Source organism: Aythya fuligula, chromosome 3 (assembly GCF_009819795.1).
Source record: "Aythya fuligula isolate bAytFul2 chromosome 3, bAytFul2.pri, whole genome shotgun sequence".
In the NCBI taxonomy this organism is placed as follows: Eukaryota; Metazoa; Chordata; class Aves; order Anseriformes; family Anatidae; genus Aythya; species Aythya fuligula.
The window spans coordinates 34274022-34286539 of NC_045561.1; positions in this window are offsets into that span (position 1 = coordinate 34274022).

The following is a 12518-nucleotide window of genomic DNA, read 5'->3' on the forward strand; positions in this document are numbered from 1 at the left end:
AGGGGCAGCAAAAGTGTTAATTTGCAGACATGAAATACTTAATATTCACCAGTAATAACTGTTTATTGACAAAAAATAAATAAATAAAATAAATCTGCATAGTGATTAATCTTATTCTCTTAAAATATTGTTGGAGTGTTAAGAGCAGCAGCTCCTGTCCTGCCTTGCCTAGAAAAGAGATTCAAACCACGACCGGTCATGGATGGTTCTTGTCAACCCAAGAGCACACAACAAAAGCTGTTCTCAGGAATCCACCAGTTAGCAGCTGGGAATAGCTTGAGTTTTATCACTTAATCCAAGCCATGCAAGCAAGCAAGCTTTTTGTGCACACACAGCAGGGGATTTAAACAAATGCACAAGCAGGAGCACAGTTTAAGATATACCCTGAAACTGTGATTCCATTAACTTGAGTACTTACATCCAGTAACAGGCTGTGAGTGAAACCCATCAATCTGAATAGACAAGATGAACAAAGAGAAGTCCCAGGGTCAGGCAGCAGGTCAAAATGAAAATGGAGAACAGAAGCCAGACCTCTCGACTACCAGCCAACCACCCAGCTTACTGGTGTGCACTCATTGTTTTACCACTCGCCTTTGAGGTTAAAAGGAGAAATGATCTGCCTCAAGTAATGCAGGCAAAGGAAAAGCTGGGATTTGGTGTACAAATGCAGAACTCTTTGGTGTAGGTTCACGTGTAGGCATGCATGCTTTTACAGCTGAAAATATGATCCAAATTGATCGTTGGTTTGTGTGTGTGTGCATGTGTGAGCAGTCAGTCCCAGCACTCATGAGTGACCCAGGAATAATAAACTAATCCATGGGTAATTCAGTATTCAAGAACAATAAACCCTTCACACTGCCAGTTCTTGAGGGCAACTCTGTAGTATCAAAAGGGCCTGTATAGCCCAGAATCCCAAAATCACCTAAAGGCAATAAATATGAATAGCTGGTACATATGACTTGCCCACCAACAGCATGAGAAGCTTGTGCAGCTCGTCTCTAATAAGTAACCTTCTCACCCTAGAGTATCCAAAAATTCCCAGCAGAGACAGGAGAAGCCTGGATAAGGTAACTCTACTGTTGCAAGGCAGTGAAAGACTGTAGAAAGCAAAGGGAAAGAAAGTCGTATTGAAGGCCTGCTGCAAAGAACAGTATGTTTTGTCCTTGTATCAGAGCTTCTGAGGCCAGTAACAATAAGCAGTGGGATAAGAGCAGGCCTGAGTCTGAGCACAGTAAGTAGAGCAGTGAGGAAAGAGAGCTATGTTTATGGCTGTTGCGTGGAAGCCATTTAAAGGAAAACTAAGGATTTTACAGCTTGGATAACCCACACTGCTTGAAGCTATATAATGCTACCACACACCCTCACTTCTTACTTTGTAAACTCTGGAAGAAGTCAAGTTGAATTAGATTTCATCACTGCTTCACCAACACAAGTGCCCTTTGCCACTGGCATTACTTTCCTGCTAACTAGCAATTACCAGACTCTTGCTACGCAAAGCATCCTTGGTTGGGAAACCAATGGGTGCTGCAGGGCCTTCAGGGTGTCAGGTGTGGGCTCTGTAATGTCTGGCCTGCCCCAGGGGGAGGCTTGCCCCCGTGAAGAAGAGCAGGCGTTAAGTGACCTGAAGGAGCCTTCAGCAGCCCTATAGTAGCCAAAATCTCAGGACAGGGACTGATTTCAGGCTCCAGGGGGAACTCTTGTCTTTTGGTGGGCTGATCAAGAGAAAGGGGTAGATCTAAAAATGTCACTACCATCATGGTTTAATTGGTATCCATGTGTTTTGCTCTGGATTTTCAGAATCCTTATCACAACACTGTAAGCCATCACTAGTTTCTTTAGTGAATGCTGTCCTTTGAGAATATAGTCATACAGCGGCTTGCTCCTTTTGTGCTTCCTTCTGGTCAGGTAACCATGACTTCTCTGCTATACTCAGGTCTTACCCATTAACCTGCTCATTCATCCATCTGCTTCCCAATCTATCCACCTTTAAAATCACTTAGAAACTGACACAAGAGCATTCACTCAGATATTGATGTTAATTTAAATGAATCAATCTGGATCATCCCCTTGGGCCTGACTCTCATTAATATTTAAAATCACATTTCACAGACCCAGGAAATGGAAAATTAGATCTTTCCAATTAAATTGACACTTTCCATTAATGACATTGTTCTGCTGTTATTACTGACAGTTTAGTGCAGCAGCAATCTAACCAGCCCAACGTGTTGATTTCTGCTTTCTCCAACACTGTGAAGAAAATAATCTTTAAAGACAGAAAACATTTTAGCTGAAGAAACAGAAGAGGCTAAAATATTTAATGCATCTATATTTATAAATAAATAAATAAAACATAAATAGGACCCACACATAAGGTTATTTACTTTAGTGCCTGATGGTGTTACCTCTGAGCTGATTTTTTCTCACCTGCTTTTTTTCATCTTTGGCGGTGCTAAAATTGCTATGTCTTTCTTATCTTGTCTTGATTACCCTACACAGGAGAAGTCCATGCTCAAAAGATACTGAATAGTAAAACCTTTCAACAGTCATGGAATATGGTAAACCAAGTAAGAATCAAAACAGGTATATTCCTGTAACTTGTATTTCTACCTTCAAAAAGACCAGGGAAAACAACATAAATCAGGTTTGTCTAGCTTTTTATGGTCATTATATGGTCAGATAAATACATATTTTAAAACCATTTGATTAAAAAAGAGTAACTGTTCAGGGTACAGATAGATGCATCAATGGTTTGGAATTGGCTCTTGGGCTGCTTACGAGCACCCCTGTAATTTAGGATATACTATGCAAATGAGAATGTGCGCACCCGGTGTGAAACATCCCTTGACTATAAGAGCATGGAACTACTGAACTATTTCAAACAGATGGGTGGTCTTTTTCCAGACCTGGTGCCTGCTTTGTGTCACAGGGGGCTTCTTTTGTTTCAAGGGGTGTAGCATCTGCATCCACAAAGGAGAAGGAAATGCAGAGGTGTCCCATCTTCACTGGGAATGTGTAAATCACCTCTGTTCTTGTCTTGGAGCTTACTGGGAGGAGCCCAGAGCTCTTATTTAGCCTCTGGTATGAGAAAGACTGGACAGCTCTGATTGCTGTGATATCTAGATGTCTCGTGTTAATGAGTCAACTTCCAATTAAGCTGAAAATGTGATTGTGGGCCTACATTCTTCGCTGCCATAAATCTGTTCAAATTTACATAATTTTAAAATACTCACAGTCTGCTCAGTTATCCCATCAAGAATGTGTGTATATTTACAGAATCTGGTGTATATTTAGTGTCCTTCCATTATCTTAATCTCTAGAGTTTATAAGGTAAGGGGGAGGAAGCAAGGAGATTGAGTCTGCAAACAGCCTCTGAGATAGCCAGTGTAACTGAGAACTTCTTGAAGGGAAAGTGGTTGAAGTGATACTTAGCTTTTTAAAACAATTTACAGTCAGTACTGGCTTTAAATCCTCCCTACGATAGCTCTTTAAGAATATTAGGTGCATAGGAAGGCTCTTAAGTACAGCACTCTCCATTGAGTGGTAATGAATGGGGGTGACAGCAGTGTCAAGTGATGCTTGCTGTCATGTCTGCATCACACAGTGCAGCCTAGCTGCAGAGACACCTTAACCAGCTGTATTGCAGCTAGCAGCACAAGCATGATAGCCATGGTGGGACAAGGGAATGATGGCCTTTCCAGGAAAACCTACTGCTTTTAAGCCAAAACTGGTTTCTCCAAAGAGCTGCTGTGCACCATACAGACATGCCAGCTTGGGAAAGCACAGGTCACTGTGCCTGTATTGCATGGTATAGACATGACCATCCTTGTTCCATCTCTGAAAATTACTGGCCTGTTAAAGAACACTTTTAAAAAACTTCTACCTCCAACCAAAACAGAACACAGAACTACACAAAAATCCCAGATGAAGTGTGGTTATAGGAGATTTTTAAACATATAGGGATAGAGGAATAAATAGTTCAAGCACAGAGCTTACATTTTGGGATGGGAAATCAGAAAAAAAAAATGTTTACAAAACGCAAGAGTAAAGAAAAATGTTTGAGTTTTTATCTCTTTGCAAAGAAAGTTATTGGCTTGTATTGAGACTTTCCCTGGGAGTGTTTGCAAACCAAACATTATGCAGCTGCCAAGTGCCTGAAAACCAAAATGTAAAACTGACCTAAAATAAAAGCAAAAGTGAGTGCTTTATTTTCATCAACACAGAAGAAGAGAAATGAAAGGCCAAGATGCACGGCGAGTAAAGACCTCTAGGATGTGATTAATGTGCACAATGCCAAGGCCACCTATACAAGCCACTGAAAGTTATACACACTGTTCAGGTGAAATTTGTCCTAGTCTAAAAGTGGGTCAGACAAATCATATCCCTGAAGTGCCTTTGACCAGATTATACATAAATGCCTAATATTGGATGACATGACTGCTTTGCCTAATCTTTAACATAAATCAATCTGCAACACTATAACGCCCCTTCCAGTTAAACTAAGCATTTTAGAGAAAAGCAGAAGATAAAAAAAGAAAAAAAGATGTTAGAGACAGAAAAGAGAAGGGAAGGCTAGAGCTGTCATGTGTTATCTGTGCAGCGATGGTGATTTCCCAAGTTTCTTGTACACTATGGATAGTACTGAAGCTGTGTTTCACATGTCACTCAGGGCTCATGCCTACAGCCACACACACTAGCTAGAGCACACTGTGAAATGCCTGATGAAGTTTCAGGTGTGCTCAGATGTTTTTCCCACAGAAATGAAATAGATGGGAACTAGATTACCTCTGGGAAACTGGCAGTCACGCCACCAGTGTCTCGCTTTCTTCCATAGCTGCGTGGATACTGTAACCAGCTGGAGACAACACCTAGGTTACCGAGCTGTGTGGGTGTTGACAGGGTGCTTGCAGTAGTCAATGCATTAGTGGAGCATATTATGGGGCTTATTTCTGAAAATATCATGCAAATCTTAAGTAGTGACTTCTCTCAGTATTTCTGGGAGCTACAGAAGAGGGATCATTAATTCCATTTTACAACTGGCAAAGTCGAGTTACAGAGAAGTCTAAAGATAAGCTGGCAGACTTTGAAGGAGTGAAGACTAACTATGTTGGTCAGAAATTGAAGGCAGCAGTTATTCCAACGAGATAAACAACCCTTTATGTCCTTGGGGAAAGTAGTATGAGCTTTATACTCATTAGGAGGGTTTCCTGGTATAACAATACCAATTGGAGTTAAGTGGCAAATACTTCCTTGTGCCGATAAGGTTTGAATTAGTCCAGAAGCATGTTCCTACAACATGATCGTATATTCCCCCCACTCTGCTTCACCGTTTCTTATATACATAACTTACTGCATTCATAATCCTTTTCCTATCTTATTGTGTGCCCCTGTGTGTCTGTGTGCATGCAGAGTTTCAACACCCCTCATTGCTCAGGTTAGAAGTGCCCTGACCCACAGAGAGTTAGCAGACTGCTAAGCCAAGATCTGCAGCAAGCCACCGGTGCCTGTCTGGGCAAAGGGGTCTGGGGCTGCAGACTTGAAAGCTAGCGCCTGTGTTTGTTAGGAAGCGTGAATCAACAGATGATCCCATGCTGAGCAGATCTGAAACCAGATATACGGTCAGTCACACCAGGCCCTGCTTAATCAGCTGGTTTTGCTTGGAAATACGATAAGGGAGGGCAAGGCTGGGAGACACAGCTCCTATTGGCAGTCTCTGACAGCTCCCTCTTATTGCAAAGCAAGTGGTGTGGAAGATTATAGGTGCGAAACCTGCTCACCCGCCCAGAGACTGCACAGTTTGACTTTTTTTTCCAGCACGTCATTTATTTGTGTAATGCCATTGCACAGTTGTTCCAGATGTATGTAGAGCTACATTCTTTAAAAGAGATTGCTCAGGTCTGATGTAACTTAACCAGATGCAGCAGAGCTTGACCATGTTCTGCAGTTCTACATCACAGCTAGCATCCTTAGGGCCCTCCAGTGGCAACCTCTCCAGAGGTGCCTCAGTCCCCCTGTTTAGAGGCTAGACACCTTCTCAAAATTGCTATTAGCTACTCAGCAGGTACTCACCTGGGATCTGGGGCCAAGCCTCTGCGCCTCCTAAGCTCCTGGGTACCCTAAGGCATACTTTTCAAGCTCTGCAGGTACATTTGTTCCATATGGTGAGGCTATTTCACATTCAATGGATCCTAGACACCGCATTTTAATGTCCCCAGACGTGCACAAGTGAGTTGTAGAGTCAACCACTGCCTCTCTCTCCTATCTCTGCAACAAGTATTTAGCTCAGGAGGTTGAGAAAGACGTAACTTCTGCCTAGCCTGGGGCCTTAGCTGTGATACAGATTTCAGTCCCTTGATTTTAATCACACAGAAATATGAACCTGTGTCTCCTTGACCTAAGTGACTTCCCCAACCTTTTGGCTGCTGGCTGTTTTTTGAGGCATCTCTGGTTTCCACAGACAGAAAAGCCACACACAGGTGCCCGTCTCTGCTGAAGGAATCGTGGCTGAGCGCTGTGTGGAAATGGGGGCCTGTCCAAGTCGGTCAGTCATTTCTGCATGCAACATTTTGCTCTTTCCATCTGTATTATTTTTCCAGCTTGCATGGACAATTCCTTGCTAGGACAAGGGAGGTCTCTGGTTATATATGCAAGAATTCCCATATATTATAAGGAGAACATGCATACCTTTCTCAGGGTTAAGGGCTCCACTCTGGGACAAGCCCACCTAATTCCAAGCTTTTACAGTGCCTGAGGACCAACAAGACAATGATATCTGTGATAGCAATTCCTTATGCTGCTGGCTACTGCTATCCAAGCACTGGACTATTCTTTCTCTTCCTATTACAGTCATTCCCTAAGGGCTAGATATGCATAAGGACTTAGGCATGTAGTGATTCACCAAGCAGCAGAGAGGGTAGGTAATAATTCCCCACCTTACGGCCAGGTTAATAATTTATGAACAGTGAAACAGCTTCAAGAGTGGCTGAGATGGCCTGCCCATGAACCTTTGGCAGATGGATTCATGTTGTACTGCTGGCTACTCTACTTGAGGCAGGGTGCTGACTTGAAAATGAGTCCCTGTTTCCCACATAAGACTCCCAATCACTTTTTCATTTTTTTTGAAACAAAGCACCAATTTTGCATTTAACATCTCAACATAATCCAGATTAACACCACTTTACAATGCTTGAATAAGACTGGGGTCCTGTCCACATAGTGTTTTTTTTTTTTTTTAAATTTATTTTTATTTTTTTTGATTGGCTTATTTTGCCAATTGACTCCATTATTTTCTGACTTCAGTGAATTCTACTTGTAGCTAGCTACTCCATGCACAGCGGGGAATATCTGACTGCTACCCTGAGAATGTGAAATTTTATAGGGGGTGATGCAGACAGAGTGGTTAAGTATCCATATTTGTGAGGCCATGCAAAAATTCTGTGAAAGGTCTCAAATTTTCCAGTGTCCAGTGTCATAAGAGGAAAAGTGCTCAATACACTCTTTTCTGGTGAGTAGTTATCAGTATTATATTTTGTCACATTGAAAGGTATCTTCATATTCATTCCTCATGCCTTCATCTTATTGTTCAGCTAAAACATTCAGTTCGGAGTTCAAGAGGCAACACTATCATGGAACAAATAGCAAAAACATCCAGAATTTCTGAATTTCAAGAGAGGTCCCCAGGGAAAGAATATTCCCTGCTCAGTTCTCCAGATCACTCACTGCAATGCAGTACTTCCTGGATTACTGCAACTAGTGCTGTCTCAGAAGAAGAAAAACTTGTGTGAATCCATCACCACCACTTTCCTTCAGGCTTTAATGAAGCTCTGAAGTGTTGCCAATTCCTTCAGAATCTCTGTAAATTAAATGAGTTTGAAACATGTCTGCAGCCAACGCCAAAATCTTCAGCTTTCCAGCAAATTACAACCAACCTGAAACACGGCTAACAGACTGTCTGGCTCTCCTCGTGGAGAAGACAAGCAGCTCAGAGCTGGTGCAGATAAATGGGGAGATCTCAACCCTCTCCAGAGTCAGGAGCCTGAAGTTAACATCATGGCGAGAAGAGAGTGGGAAATCCTGCAAATATTCTGCTTCTCATGCTTTGCTTTTTATGCAATGCTGGTCCTAGCATAGCACAGAAGAGGACTCTGCTGCATGCACTTCTTTCTTGCACAGGAGAAGGGTTGGAGCATGTAGAGGAAAAGCAAGAGGAGCTGGGCTGATTTTAGCCTGGGAATGGTAAGGGAACTCACTCAGGAGCAAGACTGATTAGGCAGAAGCAAGACCAGAAGCAAGGTTGAAGAAGAAATGGTTTATGAAGAGGAAGCCATGAGAAATTATCTTTTTTTTTTTTTTTTTTTTTTTTTTTTTGCTGGCAATGGGTTTGGAGCCATGTGAGGAATGTGTTGTACGAATTAATGTGCCCTTAATGTAACTGGGAACACTGGCAGCACCATTTTTTTCTTTCTTCCTTTCACACAAATGCACAGACAACCTATTGTGCATTGCATGCAAAATTCAAAGAGCAAAAGTCTGACTCAGGACTTTTTAATCTCTGGGCTTGATTGTGCTATAAGACTTAAAAAGTCCTCTCGTTCAAATGGTGATGGTGCTCAAGCCTCCTTATTAAGTGAGATCTGAGATGGGGCATTATTTTGGGTGTACCCAAACTAGTTTTGTTCTATTAAAGTATTGACTTACCTTCATTGGCTTCTAAGGAACAATTCTCCCTTATTTTAAAGTCCATAACTTAGTAAATTCCTCATCAATTAGAGATTTTGGAAACTTGTGTTAATTAGCTTAATGTATGTTATCTGTTTATCTCGGAAAACAAAATAAAACAAGACAAAAAACATGTTTCAATCTCAGTCCTGAAAGACAGTAATTTTAATACCACAAATATTGTTCCATTGTAATCGCCTGTTTTTCTGAGAAACGTTTGAATTTTTGCACGTAGCACAACAGCAACAGTTGCCTAGATGTTTGGACTCAAATGCCCTTCTAACTGCAAGTTTCCAAATATTTAAAGAGTAAAAAAAATAATAAAAGAACATCTAAACCCCAAAAGGTTCTCAATAATAACCGCAAAAATGATCTGTTCTGATACTACTTCACACACAGCCAGGATTACTGCAAGGAGGAGATACTACCAAGCACGTTTCCCTAAGCCATTCCCTAAGGAATGGTACTGAAAGAGACTTTTTTTTTTTCATTCCCCTCTTGTATCTGCCAGAATATTTATTTATGGAAACAGGTACCAAGTTTGTATTATAAAACATAATTACAATAAAATGTTGTAAGTAGCCATCTGTACTACCATAAGCCTCTAATTTAGAAAGTGTAAATCAAAGCAAGGTACATTTTACTTTACTTGAAGCATGTCAGAGAAGAAGCATTGAATCCTTTTGCTGGAACCTGGAGGCTGACATAAAACAATCCTGAAAGGCTACAAGAAGGTGAATGTTTCTGGAACAGCACAATGCATTCTAAACTTATGTAAGAGACCTCCCCTCCAACTAATTGTATCTGCTCTGTGCCACCCTTCCTATAAAGCTGTTGTCCGATTGTGAGATCTCTGCAAAATAATTAGGCTCTACAAATAGCCCACAGAAGTGGATCTAAATCTTGATTGATATCTGCAGATATAAAAGAAAATTCTGCAAATTTTTATGGAAAAAAAGTGCTTGAATAGACCACCCCACAAAACTTACTCACATTGGAAAGATCCATTTCTTCTCTGGGACTATCAAGTCTGCTGTGAATGCAACCTGTATGTTTATGGAGATAAATTGAAGGCAGTGGCAAACCATGGACTATGAAGAGGAGGGTAGCTTGGCCTTGAATGCAGAATGGTTGAGGTTGGAAGGAACTTCTGGAGCTCATCTGATCCAACACCCTCTGCTCAAGCAGGGTCACCTACAGCCAGTTGCCCTGGGCTACATCTAGGTGACTGCTGAGTATCTCCAGGGATAGAGAATCTACCACCTTTCTGAGCAACTTGTGCCAGTGCTTGATCACCCTCGCAGTAAAAACATGTTTCCTGATGTTTAGGTGGAACCTCTTGCCCTTCAAGTTTGTGCCCATTGCCTCCTAACCCATCACTGGGCATTTCTGAAAAGAGCCTGGCTCCATCCTCTTTACACCCCATCTTCAGAAATTTGTGCACATTGATTAGATGCGCCTGAGTATTCTCTTTTCCAGGCTAAACAGTTTCAGCTCTAAACAGAGCTGGAATATCATCTCTGAGATAAGGTATCAGTCATTAAGATAAGATCTCATTGGCCTGCCACTGTGAGAAAATGACATCCTGGATTTTTATTTTTTAACTCAAAGACCAATATGGAAAAAAGGTTTTGCCTTTTTTGTTCTAATACAGGCATCTTATAATACTGTAGCCAATTAGATTATTAAAAACTGCACAATTCTGAGCAATCTGTACTATGTTGCTGTAACATCTTATTACATATTTCTGGACATATCTCTTCCCAAGGGGTAAACATCTCTTTTGGACTAGCTGAAAGAGCCAGCATGAGAAACAGAGGCTGAAGCCAGAACTTGTCCTTTGAGTTGGGGAACGAAAGAGAGGCCTATTTTCTTGCTTTAAGGGATTCATTTCCTGGGAAACTGTATAAAGGTCAGAAGCGCATTATGCTCTATGTGATTGTGAAAAAGTCTCTGGACGCTGATGTTACATAAATATTTACAACTACTATTACTAACCAAACCTGTTTCCAGCCCCTATTCTTCCCAAGGAAAAACAGAGGATAACAGGGAAGAATTGACCTGTGAATAATAGTAACAGTGAAAGTCTAACCTGAAATCACTACTGGAAACTGCACATTTATCTGAACAGGAAGAGACACTATAAAAAAAAATAAATCAAGGAGCATCTGTAATTTTCCAATGCAGATTACAGAGGACTCCAAGTCAGCTGTGACAACAATGATAACAGCACCATGCTTTTGTTTTCTTTATTTTTACTCTTGAGCAGATAACCTTTCATATTTTGGTAGAGTAGACACATCGGTGATGATGTTTTTGTGATATTGCAAAACTCCATTTTCTCCTCATCCCTCTGGGAACAAATTCATCCATGTCACTTAACCACAGCACAGCTTTGCAAAGAACAGAAAGGCTAGAGGCACAGCAGTTTGTGAGGACTCAGATACAATAATATTTATTGCTTGTATCAAAAGCTAGCTGCCAAACTGTGAATAAAAGGATATTCATAAATGACAACATACTAATTTGGTGTCAGAGAACTCAAGCAGAGGTGGTATTTGGCCCATTTATTTCATATTTTTTAGGTGATCTGTGACACAAACAGGCAACTTGCAGCTCTGGAAAATCAATAAGCAGTTCAGATAAGCCTCCTGTTAAGTATGCTGTATCAGAGAGTTAGTGGCACAACTGTGCTGGTGAAGAGCTGCTGGGCAGCTGTGGAAGGAAGTGAATCAGCATCGTTTTCTGGAGCAGATATTGAGTCACTGAGATCCAGCCACATGCTTCTGTTTGTTGATGAACCCTTACGCACAGTGGAAGCAGTGAGATTTATGAAGAATTACTGTTTTTTCCCTTTTTTGGGGACTACTCCTAGAGTTCCTCTTCCTCCCAGTTCTCAGAATTGTTAGCTGTCCTAAGGCAACTGTTTGCACTTCGGTGGGACTGGGGTGCCTAAATCTCTAAAGAATTTGTGAATACCTCACCCACAAACTACAAACACATGGGAGTGTTGAAGCAGATTAGATTCATAAAACAGACGTCCAAATTGAGGAGAAGAAACTCTTTTCAAGCCAAGTCTTCTTACAGAAGAGCAGAATTGGTAGAAATCCCCAGAGCCTGTGACATTTCAAATTAAACATGGAATAGATTTAGCGTAGCCATTCCCATCATTTGACAGTAGAAACTCCTACCACCTTCTAGGCATTTGGATTTTAAGATACAAATTTATTTGCTGAGTTTTGCACCTGGAAGAAGGTGTAAAAGATATGTATAAAAGGGCATAATATTTTATGCTGTGTGATCTTGATTCACTTTGGTTTAAAAAATACACTTTGGCCTTTACTGTGGGCCAGTCCATTAAGGACTTAATAAAAAATACATTGTGTATCTTTTTCTGTATAAAAATACATTGTGTCCATCACTGAAAATAAACAAGACAAAACATAGGAGAAACCAAAAAGATCATGCAGAAGGCTGTTAATGAATTACCCAATGTTCAAAAAATTCAGTTGTATTTGCTTTGCATTGATTTTCCAACTACAATCTGAGATTTCCACTACCTCCCTCTTGTATCTCTGCTGCCTATTGAAACAGTACTTGAGAGAGCATTTATTACTACAGAGTCGGCAAAAGGCTGATGATGAAAAGGCTGAGAGACCAAATTTGATCTAGCAAATTCCTTTCCTGCATTTTCTTCTATAATCGGTTTTACCACATACCGACACTCAGACTGGCCTACTCAGGGAACTATTTTTTTCATGATACATGTTCCAGAACTTATCTTCTGAAAGACTGCAAACTTT